We start from the raw sequence: 25,705 nt of genomic DNA, 5'->3' as shown, positions 1-25,705 counted from the left end.
GGAAATATAAGCCTTAAACAACATGTTAGGCCAGATGAATTTAACAGATATATAGAATTTTTCTATCTAAAAGCAACAAAACACATTTCTTTCAAGTCTGTTAGAATATTTTCAAGGGTAGATTATATGGTAGGCCACAAAATAAGTCTTAATAATTTTAAGAAGTTTGAAATCATATCAAGCATTTTTTTACAACAATATGAAACTAAAAGTAATTACATAAACTGGAAAATTCACAAATATGTAGAAATTAAACAACATGTTACTGAACAACCAATAGATCAAAGAAGAAATTCAAAGAAAAATTATATATATCTTGAGACAAATGAAAATGGCAAGACAATATACAGAAATCTTTGGGACGCAGCAAAAGCAGTTCCAGGAGAGAAGCTCATAGTGATAAATACTTTCCTCAAGAAACAAGACTAATCTCAAATAAACAACAGGCATACCTTGCAGTTACTATGGATTCTGTTCCAGACCACTGCAATAAAGCTAATATCACAATTAAGTGAGTCAAATACTTTGTTTTTTGTTTCCTAGTGCATATAAAAGTTATATTTGTAGTATACTACTATACTACTATACAAATGGCTTCTTTCCATAAACCTCAGAAACCAACCTCTGTTAGCTTAAAACTTCTTCTGCAGCTTCCTTCCCTCTCTTAGCTTTCATGGAATTGAAGAGAGTTGGGGCCTTGTTCTGGATTAGGCTTTGGCTTAAAACAATGATTAAAACAATGTTTTGGCTGGTTTGATTTTCTATCCAGACTGTTAAAACTTTATCCATATCAGCAATAAGAGTGTTTTGCTTTCTTATCATTTGTGTATTCACTGAAGTAACACCTTTAATTTCCTTCAAGAACTTTTTCTTTGCATTAACAACTTGGCTAACTTTTTGGTGCAAGAGGCCTAGCTTTTGGCCTATCTCAGCTTTCAACATGCCTTCCTGACTAAGTTTAATCATTCCTAGTTTTTTATTTAAAGTGAAAGACATGCAACTCTTTCTTTTATTTGAATACTTGAGGGCCATTGTAAGGTTATTAACTGGCCAGATTTCAACATTTTTGTGTCTCAGGAAATACAAAATCCTGAGAGGGAAAGAGATAGGGAAACAACCAGTTAGTTAACAGCCAGAACACACACATTTATTAAGTTTGCTGTCTTATATGTGTGGCTCATGGCCCTTCACAATTACAATAGTAACACTAAAGATGTCTGAGCAGAGATGATCATAACAAATATAATAATGATGAAAAAGTTTGAAATATTGGGAGAATGACCAAAATGTGACACTGAAACATGAAGTGAGCAAATGCTGTTGGAGAAATCGTCTTGATAGATTTGTTTGATGCAGGGTTACCATAAATGTTCAATTTGTAAGAAACACAGTATCTGAAAAGTATAACAAAGTGAAGTACAATAAAATGAAATATGCTTATATACAGAAATATGTTGCGTTTTTATACACTAATGATAAACTATCACAAAGAGAAATTGAGAAAACAATCCCACTTACAATTGCCTCAAAAATAATAAAATACCTAGGAATAAATTTAATCAAGAAGGTGAAAGATCTGTAAACTGAAAACTATAAAACATTAATGAAGGAAATTGAGGAAAACACAGATAAATGGAAAAATATTCTCTGCTCATGTACTGAAAGTACTAATGTTGTTAAAAATGCCCATATTACCCAAAGCAATGTATAGATTCAATGCAATCCCTATTAAAATACCAATGCATTTTTTACAGAAATAGAACCAGCAATTCTAAAATTTGTATAGAACCACAAAAACCCCAAATAGCCAAAGAAATCTTGAGAAAGAAGAAAAAGTTGAAGTCATTATGCTTTCCGATTTTGAACTATATCACAAAGCTGTAGTAATCAAATCAGTATTGTATTGGTATAAAAACAGACATACAGAACAACAGGATAAAGAGCCCAAAAAGAAATCCACAAATATAAAGTCAATTAATTTATGACAAAATAGCCAAGAATATACAATGGAAATAAGACAGTCTCTTCAATAAATGGTGATGTAGAAACTGGAAATCCACATGCAAAAAATAGATGATAGATAGATGATAGGTAGATAGATGATAGATGATAGATAGATGATACATACATACATACATACATATATACATACATACATACATACATACATACATACATAGAAAAGAAAAGAGAAACTGGACCACTATCTTACACCCTACACAAAAATTAAAATGGATTGAAGATTTGAATGTAAGACCTGAAACTATAAACCTCCTAGAGAAAAAATAAATAAATAAATAGGCAGTAAGTTCTCTGACCTCGATCTTGGCAATATATATTGATCTGGAACTAAAAGCAAAAGCAACAAAAGAAAAAGGAAACAAATGGAACTATATCAAACTAAAAATCTTCTGCACAGCAAAGGAAACCATCAACAAAATGAAAAGGCAACCAACTGAATAGGAAAAATATTTGCAAATCATATATCTAATAAGGTGTTAATATTGATAATATATAAAGTGTTCATACAACTCAATAGCAATAAAACAAACAACCCAATTAAAAAATGGGCAGAGGACCTGAACTGACATTTCTCCAAAGAAGAAATACAGATTTCCAACAGGTACATGAAAAGATGCTCAACATCACTAATTATGAGGGAAATGCAAATAAAAACCACAATGAGATTTCACCTTATACCTATTAGAATGGATATTATAAAAAAGACAAGAAATAACAAGTGTTGGTGAGGATGTGGAGAAAACAAAACCATTGTGCACTGTCAGTGAGAATGTAAATTGGTGCAGTGAAAATGTCAATTGGTACAGTCACTATGGAAAACAGTAGACAGGTTTCTCCAAAATCTAAAAATAGAACTACCATATGATCCCACACACACAATTGGATATTATTCAGCTATAAAAAGTATAAAATCTTGCCATTTGTGACAACATGGTTGGACCTTGAAAGCATTATGCTAAGTGAAATTGTAAGACAGAGAAAGACAAATACCATATGATTTCACTCATATGTGTTATCTAAGAAATAGAAAAACCCATGCTCATAGACATTGCCTGCCAAGGAGTTGGGTGGAGCTGTAATGTGTAAAGAAGGTCAAACGGAATAAACTTCCAGTTATAAATAAGCAGGTCATGGTGTGTAATACACAGCATGGTTACTATATTTAATCATACTGTATTACATATTTGAAATTTGCTAAGAGACTAGATCTTAAAATTTCTCATCACAAGAAAATATTTTGTAACTTGTATGGTGATGGATTTTAACTAGACTTATTGTGGTGATTATTTTGCAATATATACAAAGATTGAATTATTGTGTTGTATACTTGAAACTAATGTTATAGGTCAATATTACCTCAATAAAAAATATTTTTGCCCCTAACATTTTCTAAGTGTACAATAGGGAAAAAAAGAGAGAGAGAGAGAAAAAAAAAAAGGAGATTTCCCTACATTTGGGAAAGTTAAGCTGTCTGGGAGATAAGATAAGCACAGAGGTAGCATCTGAGAACTAGCAAGAGTTTCTGAATCCAGCTAATGTGTGTTTTGATCCCACAGGGTGCTGGGGAGCTTGGCCAGCTGACTGCACAGTCTGATTGAGCAGTGGCATCAGGGTGGCACTTGCTGAAGTCTTCTCTGAGATGGAAACACAGTGTCCAGATCTCATGATGGATGGCACCCTCGAAATCAACAGCCCCTTATCTCAGGCTATCTTCCATCTTGATTGGATCTGGTATTTTCTCTGTAAATCCCAGAGATAGGGGAAACATGGTTGTTAATTTCATTATCTAGCTCTCTGAAGATGTGTGTGTGTGTGTGTGTGTGTTTGTGTGTGTGTGGTTTAAGTAGCTGTGAAACACATGCACACTTATTTGTGAAGCTGGGATCCATAATTCTCTTTCCTTCTAAGCTTTGGCAACAAAGTGAGATTGTGCTGTCCATGAGAACTGTCCTGCTCTAAATATGGAGTAACAGAGAATGTGGTCCTTATTTCCTGACTTCCTTACCTGAAAGCACTTGAAAGTACATCCTTCTCTGTGGTGGTACAGGTAAGAAGGCATTAGCTGAATAATCAGGAGATCTGTATTCCATGCCAGCTTTGCTTATTTAAGGGAGAGGCCTTGGATAGGACATGTACCACCTCAGACCCCAGTTTTCTAATTTGCAAAGATGTCACAGTAAGATCTCAAGATGTTTTCTATTCTGACTTTGTTGTGGTTAAATCCTGCCATTTACCATGCTGTGGAACCAAGCTGGGTCCACAGACACCAAAGGGTTAAAGGAAGAGATGATTTTTAAGTACAGAGGGAAGTTTGCTAGCCAGTAAAGGAGCAGATATTGTAGCCTGAGCACCAAAAGGATCAGGTTGGCAAAATGTTAGGAGAGAAGGCCCAGAGAGGGAAAAGAGGTGTGGTGGAGGCAGCCTGAGAGGGTTAGGTCTGTTGAGTGGAGCACAGGCAGGTGGTTCCTGATTTTATCTGGTCTACAGTTTGCAGAGTCTAGTTCAACTGACACCAATGAGCAATCCTGGGGCAGGCAGCTTAGAGGCATCTTCCTGGAGAGTCTGCAGGACCCTGAGGGCTGAGGGGAGTTGTGTTTTAGCCATTCAGAGGTACCAGAAGAGCTGCTAATGCTTTGCTTAGATACAAAATTAGATGGGGTGGCTGGGTGATAGACATTGGGGAGGATATGTGCTATGGTGAGTGCTGTGAATTGTGTAAGACTGTTGAATCACAGACCTGTACCTCTGAAACAAATAATACATTATATGTTTAAAAAAAAGAAGAAGAAGAAGAAGAAGATAGCAGGAGGGGAAGAATGAAGGGGGGGAAATCGGAGGGGAAGACGAACCATGAGAGACGATGGACTCTGAAAAACAAACGAGGGTTCTAGAGGGGAGGGGTGTGGGAGGATGGGTTAGCCTGGTGATGGGTATTAAAGAGGGCGTGTTCTGCATGGGGCACTGGGTGTTATATACAAACAATGAATCATGGAACACTACATCAAAAACTAATGATGTAATGTATGGTGATTAACATAACATAAAAAAAAAAAAACTGTGACTAGTGTTCCAGATCTGAAAATTCATTAACTCTTGTAGATCTAAAAAAAAAAAAAAAAAAAAAATTAGAACTGTTTTGCTTACAAAAGTCCCTGGTAACAACTCAATTACCCTGAGTTATACCCCTCAGTGATTCTTTAAAGCTGAGTAAATAGAAAATTTGTTTAAATCTTCTCTGAGTGGGGTGGGGATATATGTGTAGAACCACAAAACCTGAACTCTCCCTTTTTGAAGCAGGCCTATGAAATCCTGCTCTAAATCTACAGTGTTTGTACTTAGAGGTTACCAGACACTGGAATCCAGGCTCCACCAGCCCCAGCTCTGTGGCTTTGAGCAAGAGAGTTAATGCCTCTGAGCATTTATTTCCTCACTTGTAAAATGGGAATAATAATACCTTCCTTACAATGTAGTCATGAGGGATAAGCTAACAAATATGTGACATATGATAATGGTTCAATAACAATGGTTGTAATGATTAAACCACTACTTAATCAGGCTCCATACAAAAGGAGACCAGGGTAAGAGGACCACTTCTTCCTCCCTAGGGTGAAGATTAAGAGAATGACACTCCCAAAGTGGGTATGGGGTTTAAAGGAGAGCCAGTCCTGTCTGGGAGTTGGTGAGCCTCCTTCATCACAAAGCAGGATAATATGCATAATATGGATATAGAACACATTGGAATTGAGCCTAATCAGCCATGAGAGGCTACTATGGGCCTGCTGGAGCCCAGAACAGCTACCTGAACACCTTCTACTTACTGGACTGAATCAGGAAGGGCTATTCCTACAGGCACATCTTCCTAGCCTTCTGAGCACACACACTTCCAGCACTGGCAGTAGAAGGAAAGGTCAGCCTCTCTGAGCCACTTACACTCTGCTTCTTCGGGAATCAATGGAGACTGAGTCCTAAGCCCTGTTTCCAAGAGCCTCCCTACCTCCCATTCAAAAATCATCTTGATTTTTGGCTTATCCAAGACAAATTCTTAATCTTATACTGTGAAACATCTCCTCCCACCATCATATATAATAAACATTGAAAGAAAGGCAATCCGTTGAGAGGTCAGCATCTTATTCCCTCCTAAGTGACATGCAAGCAATTAGACTTGTTGCCCTCTTGGTGTTTCCAGTTCCCGCTGTGCTGCAACGTATAATCTCCTAAGTCACATACAAGTAATTGGGCCTGTTGCCCTCTTGGTGTCTCCTGTTCCCTCTGTGCAACAGACTTGAGAGGAGTATAAAAGGCTTCCATCCCTTCTCCCCTGGCTGACTAAGCAACAAGACCTGGGCCTGGCTGGGGCTATGGTCTTTGTGTGCAGAACTGGGTCCAGGGTACTCAATTTCCTCAGGAAGACAGTGTGGGAATCACATGTGTTTTAACTTTCATGTCTTGTAGCCTCTTACTGGTCTCCAGGACCTCTGGCTGCTAATTCCAGCCCCAGCCTCTCTACAAAGGCTTCAACCAGCCTCTCAAGGACACCACCACCTACACTCATACCCATCTTTTGGGGGACTGAAGACTCAAAGGGGTAAACCTTTGACCAAGAAGATATGGTAACAGGGACGCCTGGGTGGCTCAGTTGGTTAAGCGACTGCCTTCAGCTCAGGTCATGATCCTGGAGTTCCGGGATCGAGTCCCATATCGGGCTCCTTGCTCAGCAGGGGGTCTGCTTCTCCCTCTGACCCTCCCCCCTCTCATGTGCTCTCTCTCTCTCATTCTCTCTCTCAAATAAATAAATAAAATCTTTAAAAAAAAAAGATATAGTAACATATATAAATTCTTCCTTCTTTTACTTCACTGATGAAAGATCCTGGGATATAATTTGTATGAATTCCAAGGATATACCCTTAGGACATAACAAAATCACCTATGTGTAGTAGCCTCCCTAGCAAATCCTCATTCTTGGCCTACGTGCCCTGCTAACTTCACTCCCCTTGCTCACTCCCTAATCAAGGATATGAGCCCTATAACTCAGTCTCTGCTTTCTGTGTTACATGGGCTAAGACAAGGCTTTCACACCAGGAGAGCTAGTCTCACATAAGCCATGTGGACTATAAGCCTAAAAGACTTCCAAAATGGCCCTTGGTTGACCCAAAGTGCCCATATTCACCTTGCTTGTAATCATTTTATAAAACTATACTGTGGGTAGGAGGCAGAGGATACTGAAACTTTGATAGACTGGAATCTTCTACTCTCCCTTTTCATGCTTTATTCCTACTTTCCTTTTCTTTTTTCTTTTTTCTTTTCTCTCTTCTCTTTTTCCTTTTCTTTCCTTTCCTTTTTTTTTTTTTCAGGTTGGGGGAGGCCTTCTGTTCCCAGACTTCATTTCCCTTCCCAGTGTTCATTTTTCCCCTTATATAACAGTATTTCATGACGGCTTCTCCAATTCACATGAACCTGCAGCCAGAATCTTGGAATTGTCATTGACACCTCATTCCACCCTTCTAGCCTCACATGTGATCCATCACTAAGGCCCATCAATTTGATCCACTAGATCATCTTTAATGTGTCCACTTCTCCCAATTCTCTCTGTAACACCCTGGTCCAAGTCACCTAGATGTAGCAATCTTTAACTTTTCCCACATCTACTTTTTCTCTTTCTAGACATTAAATTTTAATTGCTAATCTCAGCCACCTATGCTACTGTTCCTGCTCATTTAACACTTCTAAAAAATGTTCCATCACTCAACATTAAATCCAAATTTCTTGGCATAACATACAAGAATCTGTGAAATTCAACCATTGCTAGCCTGTCTAGGATCATCTCATTCCATGTTTTCCTTTCCTATATGCCCGTCATAATGGATTCCCACTCTTTTTGGTGCCTTGCACATGCTATTCCCCTATTTTCCTCTTTCTCTTCTTCTCCCTAGCTTTTCTGGGTTCTACTCATTGTTCAGGTCTCAGGAAAATGTGATTTCCTCAAAGATTTACTGATCACCACCCTAAACTCCTCCTGTAAAGCATGCCCTGTCTTCTATGTTTTCCCAGTATTATAGAATGTCTGTTATCAATTTAGTCACAATTTTAATTAGATGTGTATTTGTGTGGTCATTGGTTTGCTTTATTTTTCTTTCTCAGTAATCTTCAGGCTCCAAGAAAGCAGGAACAGTGTCTGTTTTGTTTGACACCAAACCCAAGTGCCTAACACATCATAGAACCTCAATGAAAAAAAAAATTGTTGAATGAATAAGTGATTGAGTACAAGCAAATGAGGGAGTGTGAATGAATTAGTTAGCAGCTGTATGAGTAAATGAATGAGTCAGTGAGCCTATGAATACTTGCAATAGTACTCTTCTATTAGAAGCAATCAGGGAAACACTTAAAAAATCAAAAGTGCATTTCCCAAATAAAAAAAAACAAAGCAAGCGAGTTCTAAAATGAAAACAAAACAATCACTAACTTGGGTTATTTATGGAATGATTTGTTTGGATTAGTGAGTAGCATAACTGATAGAAGTTTCAAAAACAAATATATTTTTATAAATCCCAAAGATATAAATAAACTCTGATATGACAATTTCTTTTTATAACTTAGTACGAAAAATATTTCACCTCTCTTATTTTTATTTTTTTTCATTTAATTTTATTTTATCATGTTATGTTAGTCACAATACAGTACATCATTAGTTTTTTTTTAAGATTTTATTTATTTATGTAACAGAGAGAGAGATAGCGAGAGAGGGGACACAAGCAGGGGGAGTGGGAAAAGGAGAAGTAGGCTTCCCTCTGAGCAGGGAACCGGATGCAGGGCTCGATCCCAGGACTCTGGGATCATGACCTGAGCCATAGGCAGATGCTTAACGACTGAGTCACCCAGGTGCCCCTAACATTTGTTTTTGATGTAGAGTTCCATGATTCATTGTTTGCATATAACACCCACTGCTCCATGCAATATGTGGTCTCCTTGATACCAATCACTGGGCTAACCAATCCACCCTCCCCCTTTCCCCCTAAAACCCTCAGTTTGTTTCTCAGAGTCCATAGTCTCTCATGGTTCATCTCTCTCTCTGATTTCCCCCCTTTCATTTTTCTCTTCCTTCTCCTAATGTCCTCCATGTTATTCCTTATGTTCAACAAAAAGTGAAATCCTATGATAATTTGCATTCTCTGCTTGACTTATTTCACTTAGCATAATCTCCTCCAGTTCCATCCATGTTGATGCAGAAGTTGGATATTCATCCCTTCTGATGGCTGAGTAATATTCCATTGTATATATGGACCACAACTTCTTTATCCATTCATCTGTTGAAGAGCATCTTGGCTCTTTCCACAGTTGGGCTATTGTGGACATTGCTGCTATGAACATTGGGGTGCATGTGGCCCTCCTTTTCACTACATCTGTATCTATGGGGTAAATACCCAGTAGTGCAATTGCTGGGTCATAGGTTAGCTCTATTTTTAATTTTTTGAGGAAACTCCACACTGTTTTCCAAAGTGGCTGTACCAACTTGCATTCCCACCAACAGTGTAAGACGGTTCCCCTTTCTCCACATCCTTGCCAACATTTTTTGTTTCTTGCCTTGTCCATTTTTGCCATTCTAACTGGTGTAAGGTGGTGATATCTCAATGTGGTCTTGATTTGAATTTCCCTGGTGGCTAATGATGATGAGCATTTTTTCATGTGTCCGTTAGCCATTTGTATGTCTTCTTTGGAGAAATGTCTGTTCATGTCTTCTGCCCATTTTTTGACTTGATTATTTGTTTTTTAGGTGTTGACTTTGAGAAGTTCTTTATAGATCTTGGAAATCAGTGCTTTATCTGTAGTGTCATTTGCAAATATCTTCTCCCATTCTGTGGGTTGCCTCTTTGTTTTGTTGACTGTTTCCTTTGCTGTGCAGAAGTTTTTATCTTGATGAAGTACAAAAAGTTCATTTTCACTTTTGTTTCATTTGCCTTTGGAGAGGTATCTTGAAAGAAGTTGCTGTGGCTGATATTGAAGAAGTTACTGCCTATGTTCTCCTCTAGGATTTTGATGGGTTCCTGTCTCACAGAGAGGTCTTTCATCCCTTTGAGTTTATCTTTGTGTATGGTGTAAGAGAATGGTCAAGTTTCATTCTTCTTTATATAGCTGCCCAATTTTCTCAGCACCATTTATTGAAGACACTGTCTTTATTCCATTGCAAATTTTTCCTGCTTTGTCAATTATTTGACCATAGAGTTGAGGGTCCATATCTGGGCTCTCTATTCTGTTCCACTGGTATATATGTCTGTTTTTGTGCCAGTACCATGCTGTCTTGGTGGTTGCGGCTTTGTCAGATAGCTTGAAATCAGGCTTTGTGATGACCCCAGCTTTGTTTTTCTTTTTCAACATTTCCTTGGCGATTCAGGGTCTTTTTTGATTCTATACAAATTTTAGGATTCTTTGTTCCTGCACTTTGGAAACTGTTATTGGAATTATGATCCAGATGGCATTGAAAGTATAGATTGCTCTGGGCAGCGTAAACATTTTAACAACGTTTATTATTCCACTTCATGAGCATGGAATGTTTTTCCCTCTTTTTGTGTCTTCTTCAATTTCTTTCATAAGTGTTCTGTAGTTCCTAGAGTATAGATCATTTGACTCTTTGGTTAGGTTTATTCCAAGGTATCTTATGGTGTTTCGTGCTGTTGTAAGTGGAATCAATTCTCTAATTTCTGTTTCTACAGTTACATTGTTAGTGTAAAGAAAGCAACTGATTTCTGTGCATTAATTTTGTATCCTGCCACATTACTTAATTGCTGTATGAGTTCTAGTAATTTGGGGGTGGGGTCTGTTGGGCGATGCCTAAACCACACATTAGAAGAGAAATAATTAATAGAGCAGAGATCAATGAATTAGAAACCAGAAATACAGTAGAGCAGATCAATGAAACTGAAAGCTGATTCTTTGAATGAATTAATACGATCAATAAACCACTGGCCAGAATTATCTGAAAGAAAAGAGAAAGAACCCAAATTAATAAAATTATGAATGAAAGGGGAGTGATCATGACTAACACCAAGGAAAGAGAAACAATTATTAGAAATTATTATCAAGGGGGGGTGGAGCAAGATGGCAGAGGAGTAGGAGACCTGGATTTCATCTGGTCTCAGGAATTCGGCTGGATAGGGATCAAACCATTCTGAACACCTACGAACTCAACAGGAGATCGAAGAAAAGAATAGCAGCAACTCTCTGAACAGAAAAGCAACCATTGTCTGGAAGGTAGGACGTGTGGAGAAGTGAATCTGAGGCGATATTCGGGAGAATAGACGGCAGGGGAGGGGGCCTAAGTTGGCCGCTTCTGGCAAGTGATAGAGCCCTGGAGCACAAAATAGGAACTTTTAGAAGTCTGCTCTGCTGAGGGACGTCACTCCAGTGGCTAAGTGGGGGGTGAAACAGTGTGGTCTCAGGACCCTTGGGGTCACAGAAAGACCAGGGGTGCCTGAGTACAGCAGAGCTCCCAGGTATCAGAGTGGGGAAGCTGGCTGCAGAGACAGAGCCGAAGCATGGGCTCTCAGCTCAGGGTTGCCATAAACTGTGATCCACAGCACAGTTGGGCCACTGCTCCTCCAGCAGGGACCCAACAAATGGCAGATCTGGGGAGACTCCCCTTCCACCCCCGGGAGGAATGGCACAGGAGTGCACGCCAGGTATCTGCTGGGTTTGGAGACTCCACACGGGGTCGTGTGCCAGAGATAGAAACGCTCTGTCACAGGTGAGGTGAGCACGGAGTGAGACCAGAGACCAGGGAGATGGGAGTGACTGACTGCTTTCTCTGGGGGCTCACTGAGGAGCAGGGCCCCAAGTTCTCAGCTCCTCCGGGGTGGAGATTGGGAGGCCGCCATTTTCACTCTCATCCTCCAAAGCTGTAGGGAAAGCTTGCAGGGAACAAAAGCTCCCGAGAGCAAACCCGAGCAGATTACTTAGCCCGGACCAGGCAAGGGCGGGCAATTCCACCTCCAGCAAAGACATTTGGGAACCACGGAAACAGGCCCCTCCCCCAGAAGATCAGCAAGAATAGCCAGCCAAGACCAAGTTTACCGATCAATGAGAACGGCAGAACGCCAGCACTAGGGGAACACAGCACATAGAATTCATGTCTTTTTTTTTTTGAATTTTTCTTTTCCTTTTTCAACCAACATCTTATCAATCCCTTTTTTAAAAAACATTTTTAAATAAAAAATTTTTAAAAATACAAAAATAAAAAATAAAAAACATTTTTATTTTTCATTTTTAGAGTCATATTCTATCCCTTCATAGTAGTTACTCTTATTTTTGGCATATATATATATATATAAATTGTTCTCTCTTTAAAATTTTGAGATACAGTTTCTTCTATAAGATCAAAATACACCCTAAAACTCTAGTGTATGGCTTTGTTCTAGTCTCCTGCCTGATCACATTCTCTTCCTTTTCTTTTTTCTTTTTATTTTTTAAACCTCTTCTTTCTTTTTTCAACCAACTTCTTATCAATTCCTTTTATAAATTTTTTTATAATTTTCATCTTTACAGTCATATTCAATCCCTTCATCGTATCAACCCTTATTTTTGTACATACATAAGTTTTTCTTTCTTTAAAATTTTGAGAGGCACTTTCTTCTAACAGACCAAAATACACCCAAAATCTAGTGTGTGGCACTGATCTATGCACCAGCCAGATCATATTTGATCATATTCTGTTTTTTTTTGTTTTGTTCTGTTTTTCTTTGTTTTTATTGTTTTCTTTTTCTTTTTTAAAGATTTTATTTATTTATTTGGCAGAGAGAGACACAGTGAGAGAGGGAACACAAGCAGGGGGACTGGGAGAGGGAGAAGCAGGCTTCCTGCGGAGCAGGGAGCCCAATGCGGGGCTCGATTCCAGGACCCTGGGATCATGACCTGAGCCGAAGGCAGACACTTAACGACTGAGCCACCCAGATGCCCCTTTTTTCTTTTTCTTTTTACTTTCTTTCCCTTTCTTTTCTCCTGGTTTCAGGTCTTTTCTGATTTGTTTAAAGTATATTTTCTGGGGATGTTGTTACCCTGTTAGCATTTTGTTCTCTCATTAATCTATTCTCCTCTGGACAAAATGACAAGATGGAAAAAATCACCTCAACAAAAAGAACAAGAGGCCATACAGACTGCCAGGGACTTAATCAATATGGACATTAGTAAAATGTCAGAACTAGAGTTCAGAATGATAATTTTAAGGATACTAGCTGGGCTTGAAAAAAGCATGGAAGTTATTAGAGAAACCCTTTGTGGAGAAATAAAAGAACTAAAATCTAACCAAGTCAAAATCAAAAAGGCTATTAATGAGGTGCAATCAAATATGGGGGTGCTAACTGCTAGGATAAATGAGGCAGAAGAGAGAATCAGTGATATAGAAGACCAAATGATGGAAAATAAAAAAGCTGAGAAAAAGAGAGATAAACAACTACTGGATCATGAGGGCAGAATTCGAGAGACAAGTGATACCATAAGACAAAACAACATTAGAATAATTGGGATCCCAGAAGAAGAAGAAAGAGAGAGAGGGGCAGAAGGTATATTGGAGCAAATTATAGCAGAGAACTTCTGTGATTTGGGGAAGGAAACAGGCATCAAAATCCAGGAGGCACAGAGAACCCCTCTCAGAATCAATAAAAATAGGTCAACACCCCGACATCTAATAGTAAAACTTACTTTGTCTCAGAGACAAAGAGAAAATCCTGAAAGCAGCTGGGGAGAAGAGATCTGTAACCTACAATGGTAGAAACATTAGATTGGCAACAGACCTATCTACAGAGACTTGGCAGGCCAGAAAGGACTGGCATGATAACTTCAGAGCACTAAATGAGAACAATATGCAGCCAAGAATACTATATCCACCTAGGCTGTCATTGAAAATAGAAGGAGAGGTAAAAAGCTTCCAGGACAAAAAAAAACTAAAGGAATTTGCAAACACAAAACCAGCCCTACAAGAAATCTTGAAAGGGGTCCTCTAAGCAAAGAGAGAGCCTAAAAGCAACATATACCAGAAAGGAACACAGACAATATACAATAACAGTCACCTTACAGGCAATACACTGGTACTAAATTCCTATCTTTCAATAGTTACCCTGAATGTGAATGGGCTCAATGCCCCAATGAAAAGACCCATCAATATGCTGCCTTCAAGAGACCCATTTTAGACCCAAAGACACCCCCAGATTGAAGGTGAGGGGCTGGAAAACCATTTATCATGCTAATGGACACCAAAAGAAAGCTGGGTGGCAATCCTTATATCAGACAAATTAGATTTTAAACCAAAGACTGTAATAAGAGATGAGGAAGGACACTATATCCTACTTAAAGTGTCTATCCAACAAGGAGACCTAACAATTGTAAATATCTATGCCCCTAACATGGGAGCAGCCAATTATATAAGGCAATTAATAACAAAAGCAAAGAAACACATCGACAACAATACAAAAATAGTGGGGGACTTTAACACCCCCCTCACTGAAATGGGCAGATCGTCTAAGCAAAAGATCAACAAGGAAATAAAGACTTTAAATGACACACTGGACCAAATGGACTTCACACACATATTCAGAACATTCCATCCCAAAGCAATGGAATATGCATTCTTCTCTAGTCCCCTTGGAACATTCTCCAGAATAGATCACATCCTAGGTCACAAATCAGGTCTCAACTGGTACCAAAAGATTGGGATCATTCCCTGCATATTTTCGGACCACAATGCTTTGAAACTAGAACTCAATCACAAGAGGAAAATCAGAAAGAACTCAAATATATGGAGGCTAAAGAGCATCCTACTAAAGAATGAATGGGTCAACCAGGAAATTAAAGAAGAATTAAAAAAATTCATGGAAACCAATGAAAATGAAAACACAACTGTTCAAAATCTTTGGGATGCAGCAAAGGCAGTCCTAAGAGGAAAGTATATAGCAATACAAGACTTTATCAAGAAAGAAGAAAGGTCTCAAATACACAACCTAACCCTACACCTAAAGGAGCTTGAGAAAAAAACAGCAAATAAAGCCTAAACCCAGCAGGAGAAGAGAAATAATAAAGATCAGAGCAGAAATCAATGAAATAGAAACCAAAAGAACAGTAGAACAGATCAACAAAACTAGGAGCTGGTTTTTTTTAAAGAATTAACAAGATTGATAACCCCCTGGCCAGACTTATCTAAAAGAAAAGAGAAATGACCCAAATAAATAAAATCATGAATGAAAGAGGAGAAATCACAACCAACACCAAAGAAATACAAACAATTATAAGAACATATTAGGAGCAACTCTATGCCAGCAAATTAGATAACCTGGAAGAAATGGATGCATTCCTAGAGATGTATCAACTACCAAAACTGAACCAGGAAGAAATAGAAAACCTGAACAGACCTATAACCACTAAGGAAATTGAAGCAGTCATCAAAAATCTCCCAACAAACAAAAGGCCGGGGCCAGATGGCTTCCCAGGGTAATTCTACCAAACATTTAGAAAGAATACCTATTCTTCTGAAACTGTTCCAAAAAATAGAAATGGAAGAAACTTCCAAACACATTATGAGGCCACCATTACCTTGATCCCCAAACCAGGCAAAGACCCCATCAAAAAAGAGAATTTCAGACCAATATCCCTGATGAATATGGATTCCAAAATTCTCAACAAAATCCTAGCTAATGGGATCCCACAATACATTGAAAAGATCTTCCACCACAACCAAGTGGGATTTATTCCTGAGTTGCAAGCGTGGTTCAACATTTTCAAATCAATCACTATGATAGAACACATTAATAAGAGGAGGGAGAAGAACCATATGGTCCTCTCAATTGATGCATAAAAGGCATTTGACAAAATAGAGCATCCTGTCCTGATTAAAACTCTCCAGAGTCTAGGGTTAGAAGGAATATTCCTCAAGTTCATAAAATCCATCTATGGAATACCCACAGTGAATATCATCCTCAATGGGCAAAAGCTGAGAACCTTTCCCTTAAGATCAGGAACATTACAAGGATGCCCACTCTCACCACTATTGTTCAACATAGTACTAGAAGTCCTAGCAATAGCAATCAGACAACAAAAGAAATAAAACGTATTCAAATCAGCAAAAAAGAAGTCAAACTCACTCTCTTCACAGATGACATGATACTTTATTTCACCTCTCCCGAAAAATAATGTGTTTACTTCTATCAAATACTAAAAGGCATGGAGATCTGTTTTTTTGTTTTGTTTTTTTCCCTTTATGGGCCAGAAGTCCAGAAACATTGTTAAATTTATTTTTCGATTACAATACCTATCAAGGGTTTTCTGGTTATTATAAGATAAATAGAATTAACTTATCCTATTCCATCACTTAATTTTCTACTTCAGTTAAAAAACTCACTGTAAGGTATAGAGGTTCCTCAAAAAGTTGAAAATAGAGCTACCATATGACCCAGCAATTGCACTACTGGGTATTTAACCCAAAGATACAAATGTAAGGATCTGAAGGGGTACGTGCACCCAGATGTTTATAGCAGCAATGTCCACAATAGCCAAGCTGTGGAAAGAGTCAAGATGTCCATCGACAGATGAATGGATAAAGAGGAAGTGGTATATATATACAGTGGAATAATTTGCAGCCATCAAAAGGAATGAAATCTTGCCCTTTGCAACGACCTGGATGGAACTGGAGGGAATTATGGTGAGCGAAATAAGTCAATCAGAGAAAGACAAGTATCATATGATCTCACTGATATGAGGAATTCTTAATCTCAGGAAACAAACTGAGGGTTGCTGGAGTGGTGGGGGGTGGGAGGGATGGGGTGGCTGGGTGATAGATATTGGGGAGGGTATGTGCTATGGTGAGCGCTGTGAATTGGGTAAGACTGTTGCATCACAGACCTGTACCTCTGAAACAAATAATACATTATATGTTAAAAAAAAAAAAGAAAGGAAGAAGATAGCAGGAAGGGAAAAATGAAGGGGGGAAATTGGAGGAGGAGACAAACCATGAGAAACTAGGGGCTCTGAGAAAGAAACTGAGGGTTCTAGAGGGGAGGGGGTGAGGGGATGGGTTAGCCTGGTGATGGGTATTAAAGAGGGCACGTACTGAATGGAGCACTGGATGTTATACGCAAACAATGAATCATGGAACACTACATCAAAAACTAATGATGTAATGTATGGTGATTAACATAACATAATAAAAAAAATTTTTTTAACTCACTATACCCATATATTTGATTGTAAGCATGTAAATAAAATATTGCCTAGTAAAAGTCTCTGGAGGACATGTATTAATGCCTAGTTAAGACTGAGGGGTTTTTGTTATGTAAAACTCTATGCCTAAAGTGCTTAATAGTTTCCTTATTTTAAGGAGTTTAAATATTCTTATAAAATCTCATTTATTCTCTTAATTTGCTCAGCAAATCCTTGTAAAACATATAACAGAAAGATAAAGATAGCATTTGAAAGAACACAAATTCCAAATTAAGAGAATGCACATTAATGAAGTCATGACTCCTTGTTTATTTGCAGTTAAAGTATGTGCCTAGTGGAGTCCTGGATTGTTGGAAGTGGTGGGATCCTTGGCACAGCTTCCCAGTCCTCATGGGAGTCCAGGCAGGGCTGATCTCTCTCAGACATGAAGGGAGAAGCACCAGGCTCACACATATGACCAGAGGTAGGGCTGCAGGCCTAATTTCTCAGACGCTGAGGGCAGCAACCTCTGCACCCAGGATCTCCCACATAGACTCTAGTACTGACTCTTACCTGGAGGCTACCAGAAGTTAAATGAGCACAGAAAACATTTTTCTGCATCTGTGGAGTAAAATTGATGGAATTTGTTATTTCTAGAATGAAACTATTTAATGGGTATAAGAGCTTCTCTAGATTTGGGGATCCTTTTGCAATGAAATCAATCAGTGTTTAGGCAAAAAATAACCACTCTTTACCCATTTCTAGAAAGAGGACCTGAGATCTTGCAAAGAGACAGGCTACTCACATCCTCATCTAAGGGAGGGCTGGGCTTGGCCTCCATCAGACAAGATTTTGAGGAGTGCTCCTTATTCTTATGAGCCTGGTTATAGTCCTGTACTTGAGGTCTGATAATTTGGGGCATGAATTCAAGGGGTCTAAAACATGCTTTGAGCCCTCTTAAGTGTGAGGTGAAGACATCCTCTGCCATAAAGAGCAGAGTATAAAGGCATGTCAGCTGCCAGTGGGGAGATGTGTGAGGCAGGCCCCATAGGCTCTGAGAACAGCCACATCTGAGGGATATTTTATACATATCAGGTACTGTAGTAGGGAGATATATCAGCTGGTACAACAGGACTTACATCATCTAGCTTGAGGTGGAGGGAAAGCTCAAACCATCTGCAGGACTGAGGCTTCCCAACTATGGCTCTGGTCTCACGGCAACTGTATCTTAAGAAATCATAATACCCACAGTTGTGGTGTTTGTGCCAAATAGGTGATGAGAGGCAGATCCAGACAGAGAGGGAAGGCTAGGCAGGGTCTAGCCTGGGCAAGTGGTGCAGACATTTCCATCAGGAGTATAGGTAGGAGGAAAGAGGCAGTTCCAGTAGGAACCCCAGGCAGATGATTTATCTAAGGCTTCTCTGTGGATTACATTAAAAAGGTTGACAGAACCAGTCAGTTGCAGGAGGTAATGATTTCCTTAGTATTTTATTCTAAAGCACCAATAAATTAGACGTCTCTAACATCTGAATGTGAGGATCTCATTAAAATGATAAATGGTCTCTCCTGCTCTCATTAGTTTATAATCCAGATAGAAGAGGCAGATGTGGCTGTCTCCAAAGAGGCAAAACTCCAGACCAGACAAATAGCCTGAACCTTAAATTTAGAGACAGATGAATCTAGTTCGAATGAGTCATACCAAGTGTGGAGTTAATATCTAACAGACCAAGTCTAACCTTAGCAGGCTCAGCAGAAAGATGGGGCTTTCATTTTGGAGATGGTCCTGCCTCTCCCTGACAAGTCTGTCAACATCTGAAGATCAAAAGCTAAAAGTCTTGGGGTCTTGCTCTGCCTCCAATGTTTATTCTATGACTTTGGACCAGCCACCCATATTCTATGAGCTTCAGTTTCTTCTATCTGCAAAATGCCTTCCTTCTGAGAGAAGCTAAATATGGATACATTATTTCAAAGTCTGCAAGTGGCTACATATGATAAGAGAGTATTTCATTAGTTAGTCCTAGTTTTGGTTGATTGGAAAATGAGATGTGTAGGGGTGAGTTCAGGTGTAGAGAAAGCCAGAGGTGAGGGCAGGAGCCTGTGCACCTGCTGTCCCTCATGCTTCATCTCACGGTCCCTGGGTGGGCATCACAGGTATTCTGCTGATCCTACCCCATGCTGTCCCCTATCACACAGAGAAATGTGTCAAATACTAGGAATTATGCCTCTTTAGCCATGTTTTCCATAAAAAACTAAGTATCTTGCCATCTTGACACACCCTTTTATTCTGAACTATAAAGAGCATTTATCTATTTCCCAACATTTCTATGTACACACATAGCATTTTGCTTACAACCATGCATAGGTACTAGTGCTGGACGTAACCTTCCTGATATAAACAACTCTGAAACAGTAAAGAAATGAGATAGCTATTTTCTGGCATTAATCAATAGGTGGCAGAGAACAGTAGCATATGGAAGAGATGCACCCTGTAAGCCCCATAGTCACCAAGGCTTTCTCTCTTATGGCACTTGTCTGCATGGCAGAGGAAGGTGGAAAGAGAAAAACAAAAACAAAAACAAAAACAAAAAAAACAAAACAGCCTCACTGAGCCCAGGGGGTAGAGCTCAGACTGGAATTCCAGCCTGCAGACATGGCAGAATGTGTGGGACTCACAATAGACAGGGAGAGCAGAAGTCTGCATGCGTTTTTTCCCATGTGCTTGACCCTTGTACTAAGGTTAGCTGAATGTGTGTAAATTCATACTGCATAGGCCTAGTAAAGATGGCCTAGATAGGGTGGGAGCCAGAGACAAAGGATGCCAATTAGCACCAGGAGGTTGAATTCCAGCCAGTGAGATTGAGAGATCTCACTGAGCACTTTAGCCTGTTTGATCAGAACCAGAAAACTCATATCTTAGGAATGAGAAACATGTCCTATGGCAGGAACCAAAAGGATCTGTGATTACCTCTATGACAAAACTTAATACCTTAAAAGAAGACAACACAATTCAGGTTTGCCCCTCTCTTATTTCTGATGTTGATGATTTATGTTTTCTCTTCTTTCTCTCAGAATCAGTCCCTGTAGGTGTTTACCAATTTTACAACCATCCCCTAGTAACTGCTGTATCTTTCCTTCTAATGTTCTTCTATGTCCTTTCTCATCTTCCTGCTCACTGAGATGTAACCAAGTTGCCTGATTGTCTGTCTGTTAGAAGCCTGTGACTTGACATTAGATATTTATCATCTCAGGATGTGGTCCATCAGACAACTAGCTCTCTACCCCAAGCCTCTTTTATCTTATTTTGTTAAACAATATGATTTTCAGTCATTGCTGGAAATAATAATTTTGTTATTATTGTTGTTATTGTAATATTAAGACCCAGGTTGAGATCTAGATTCTGCAGTGCATTCATTACTTTATGTGTCCTCTGTTTATTCTAGTATGAAATTGTTTTCCAGATACTAACTAAGTCTATCAGGCTTTCTTCCCTTGCTGGATAATTTGCAGTATTTGGGAACTGCATGGGCCTGCTACCAGAGGTATCATTTCAGTTTGTCAAACATTGAGTCTTACATTGTCTTTTAGCACTCAATCAAGCTCATTGTGCTGTATTCATTTTCCATGACTGATTTTCCCATGAGGATGAGCAATGGGCCTAATTAGCCTCTCTGAAATTAAATGTGTGACTTTAAAGGTGTGGATAAAAGAGAGAGTATAAGGTCATAGGTCCCGTGTAACCATGCCTGGATCATCACCTCTGTCTATAGACAGCCTCTCTTTCTCAACTCACTGAAGAAAAAGGAAGAATGTCTTAAGGGTCAAGGCAGGGCTAGAGTATGTCAGAGCTCCGGAGTTCATGACTGAGTAGACAGAAACCCCAGGAGTCTATTCATCACAGAGTAAATAAGGCAGGCTCTCGCTATCTCATTTGTTAGGTCTTTTCTCAGGATTCATTAGAATTGCTCACTTCGATCTTATAAGATAGTACACCTAGACCCTCCCACTCAGGTCAGGTCACAACTGAGGGTAATTCAGCTACCAATATGGGTAGAGAACTCTAGCTGGCCAGAAAGGATGTTTAATTGTATATAGCAATGGCAGGCCAGGTAAGAGTAAAGGAAGGTGGGGCCCAAGGTAAAGTATCAAAGGGTGCTCTAGAGGGGGTAGGATTTAGAAGCATGGATCATTGACTTCATATAAGTCTGTCTATATGAAATAGAACCTAGCTAGCAGCCTGGAAATGAAGGCTAGTTCTTGTGTGTGTGTGTGTGTGTGTGTGTGTGTTTGTCAAGATAAGTATATTCTTTTTTTTAATTTTATTTTATTTAATTATGTTATGTTAGTCACCATACAATACATCATTAGTTTTTGATGTAGTGATCCATGATTCCTTGTTTTCGTGTAACACACAGTGCACCATGCAGAACGTGCCCTCCTTAATACCCATCACTGGGCTAACCCATCCCCCCACCCATCTCCCCTCGAAAACCCTCAGTTTGTTACTTGGAGTCCACAGTCTTTCATGGTTCATCTCCCTCTCTGATTTCCCCCCTTTCATTTTTCCCTTCCTTCTCCTAATGTCCTCCATGCTATTCCTTATGTTCCACAAATAAGTGAAACCATATGATAATTGACTTTCTCTTCTTCACTTATTTCACTTAGCATAATCTCCTCCAGTCCCATCCATGTTGATGTAAAAGTTGGGTATTCATCCATTCTGATGGCTGAGTAATATTCCATAATATATATGACCACATCTTCTTTATCCATTCATCTGTTGAAGGGCATCTTAGCTTTTTCCAGTTAGCTATTGTGGACATTGCTGCTATGAACACTGGGGTGCATATGGCCCTTCTTTTCACTACATCTGTGTCTTTGGGGTAAATACCCAATAGTGCAATTGCTGGGTCATAGGGTAGCTCTATTTTTAATGTCCTGAGGAACCTCCATGCTGTTTTCCAGAGTGGCTGTACCAACTTGCATTCCCACCAACAGTGTAAGAGGGTTCCCCTTTCTCCACATCCTTGCCAACATTTGTTGTTTCTTGCCTTGTCCATTTTTGCCATTCTAACTGGTGTAAGGTGGTATCTCAATGTGGTTTTGATTTGAATTTCCGGTGGCTAACGATGATGAACATTTTTTCATGTGTCTGTTACCCATTTGTATGTCTTCTTTGGAGAAGTGTCTGTTCATGTCTTCTGCCCATTTTTTGACTTGATTATTTGTTTTTTGGGTGTTGAATTTGAGAAGTTCTTTATAGATCTTGGAAATCAGTGCTTTGTCTATAGTGTCATTTGCAAATATCTTCTCCCATTCTGTGGGTTGCCTCTTTGTTTTGTTGACTGTTTTCTTTGCTGTGCAGAAGCTTTTTATCTGAGTGCTAGTTCTTAGGAAGGGCATGAAATAACAAGGCAGTGCTTGGGATTCAGGAGAGCTTTGATGCTTTAAAGCATTCACTAAAGCAGGGTCCAGGGAAGGATCGTGGTTGTAAATATTGGGACCCAGGTTGGGGCTCAGCTCAGGAGCCCCACTATCAGATTCTTGTTATTGTGCCAAGGTTGGACTAGAGGCAAGGTGTCCTTAATACCAAGTTCCTGTGTTTATGACTACAGCTGATGAAGTACTACCATCAGGACTCTGGTGGTGGGGTCAATACTCTCTGCAAGCAGGACCAAGTAGCCTCACTGTGAGGAGGAGGCTGCATGCAGAGGCTAAAAAAAATAGACTGGACCTGGTGGGTAGAAACATCATTTATAGACCAAGTGTGTGGATTTCAGTCTATGTAAGCCTTGGCACCATTCAATAGCCAATGATTTATATCTGCTAATTTTCTTTTAAATGCATATTATGCATACCGTAAGACCAAATGAATGATAAAGAAATGAAACAATGAGAGGCCGGCACATAGCAACTGCTCATTAAACCCTACAGAATTAATGAATAATACAAAAACAATCACCAGCTAGGAAAAAAATCACTCTCAGCACTCCTCTACTGAGAAAAAAGGGTTATTAATCTGAGGCATGGGTGACAATATGGCAGGGTTAAATAGAGGGGTAATAATATGCTTTCAGCTAGGAGGATAACTTGAATACAGTGAAGACAAATCAAATCAATACAACCTACATTTTTCATGTGACACCTTGTCACATTAAATACCTAGGTAAAATAGGTAAACTTTACAGCAACTCCATGAAGTTGATATTATTATCCATACTTTACAGCCCAGGAAATTGAGCCTCAGAGAGATGGGCTGTCAAAGGTCACACAGATGTTTGACACCTAGAATTCTGCAGTCACTTTGAAGCAAACCATGGTTTAAAGTGCTCTCTAAGACAGGACACAGAGTTAGGCCTCATAGAAACAAGCATTTTGTAAGACAGGATCTAGGAAGTTGGTATTGATGGCTCTGGAGACAAGATTGGTGCACTCTAATGCTAGTGAAGAAGATTTTGCTCTTCAGAATGTGAGCAAGCTGGGATCCCAGGTATAAATACCATTAGAAGGAAGATCAGAAGCTTGTCTGTGTTTGAGGAAGGAAGGGAAATACAAGGATCAAATTCATATTAATTGTGCTCCAAAGAAAAGTAATAGATTGTGAAATCTTATAAACTAGAGTTAGGTGCAGAACTTGAGAAATATTTGCTGATGTTAATTAAGAGAGATAATGTATTTATTATTCCATCCATGAAACTTTTAGAAGTGAATGTTTACACATTTAATAATTACCTTGAGATAGCAGACATAACCCAAACCTGTCCAAGGCAAACCAGGAGCTATGGCACCATAGATATGGAGACAATGTCTCCACAGCAGGCTGGGGATGCCCTTGGATTCCAAGATGCAGAGTATCCAATGGCTGAAGCCAGACATGGGCAAAGGCCAGCTCTCAGTATGAAAAAATTTTGGTCTTTCTTGGCAGGAATTGTTCCCAATGGGCCCTTGGAAAACTACAAGGGGTTAACTTAAAAGAGAACACAGACCTAACTGGAAATAATAAAAGCTGTTCTGAATGGTTTGATACCCACTGATACACTGGAAGTTTGTACCCTTTGACCAACATCTCCCCATGTACCCCACCTGTCAGACCCTCTACTTTCTGTTTTTATGAGTTTGGCTTTTTTTTTTTTTTTTTTAGATTTCTAAATGGTATCTTTCTTTGTCTATTTCACTTAGCAAAATGTCCTCAAAGTTCTGTCCATGTTGTCACAAATGACTGAATTTCCTTCTTTCTCATGCCTGAATAATATTCGTGTGTGTGTGTGTGTGTGTGTGTACACATAACACAGGATTCAGTTCTTTGTGAGTTATTGTATCAAGGACCTCTGTTCCTTGGTGGCTGCTGACTGGAAGTCACCCTTAGATTCTGGCCATACAGTTCTTTCCATACAGCAGCTCACAACATGTCAGCTGGCTTCATACAAGCCAGAAAAAAACAAGAGCCTACATTAAGACAGAAGGTACAATCTTGTATAACTTCATTATATCTGTCACAAATATGGCATCCCTTCAATTTTGAGGGATTGTTAGAAGGAACTTACTCCAGGGGAGGAGATTTTACAAGTCTGAACACCAGGAAGCAGGGATCAGTGGGGCCATCTTAGAAGCCACCTACCACAGTCTGCCCCCTGGTCCCCAGTGATACATATCTCCTGGTATTCATGCTGCTGTGTAATTTCCTCCGCTTGAGTGTGGGCAGGACCTGTGACCAGTTCAACAACCTACAACAATGTCAATCCTCCAACAACCTCATGAGCTTGGAAGTGGATCCCTCCCCAAATTTTCACATGAAAACTCAACCTGGCCAGCATCTTAATGGTAGGCTCATGAGACACCCTGAAGCAGAGGACCCACATAAACTATGCCCAGATTTCAGAGGAGCCTATGGCGAGCCTTTGTTGTTCAGGTGTTTGTACAAAACTCTCCCCATTTTCCTTACCACCCCATCCAGTAATCACCATTCTACTCACTATTCTATCATTTCAAAATGTTGTGTTTTTTGTTTGTTTGTTTTTTTTAGGATTCCATGTATAAGTAACACTGTGAAGTATTTGTCTTTCTGTGACTGACTTATTTCATTTAGCATAATGTCTTCTGGATTCTTTCATATTGTCACAAATGTCAGGATTTCCTTCTTTTTAAGGGCTGAATGATATTCCATTGTATATACATACCCCTGATGCTTCCATTAGCTGCCCTATGGAAAGCTTAATTCTTGACCCTCAGGGCCCACCAGCCCTTCTGACTTTGTGTCCACAATCTTGCTACTCTCTGCTTTCAATGTCCTGTGAGGAAATTTTTATCTACTCTCTAGATTTTTCTCAGAAAGTAATAAAAACACTACATCAAAAACTAATGATGTACTGTATGGTGACTAACATAACATAATAAAAAAGGAAAGGAAGGAAGGAAGGAAGGAAGGAAGGAAGGAAGGAAGGAAGGAAGGAAGGAAGGAAGGAAAGAAGAAGAAAGAAAGAAAGAAAGAAAGAAAGAAAGAAAGAAAGAAAGAAAG

The sequence above is a fragment of the Neomonachus schauinslandi genome, chromosome 11 (assembly GCF_002201575.2).
Source record: "Neomonachus schauinslandi chromosome 11, ASM220157v2, whole genome shotgun sequence".
NCBI classification, from domain to species: Eukaryota; Metazoa; Chordata; class Mammalia; order Carnivora; family Phocidae; genus Neomonachus; species Neomonachus schauinslandi.
This window is presented reverse-complemented; position numbering follows the sequence as displayed.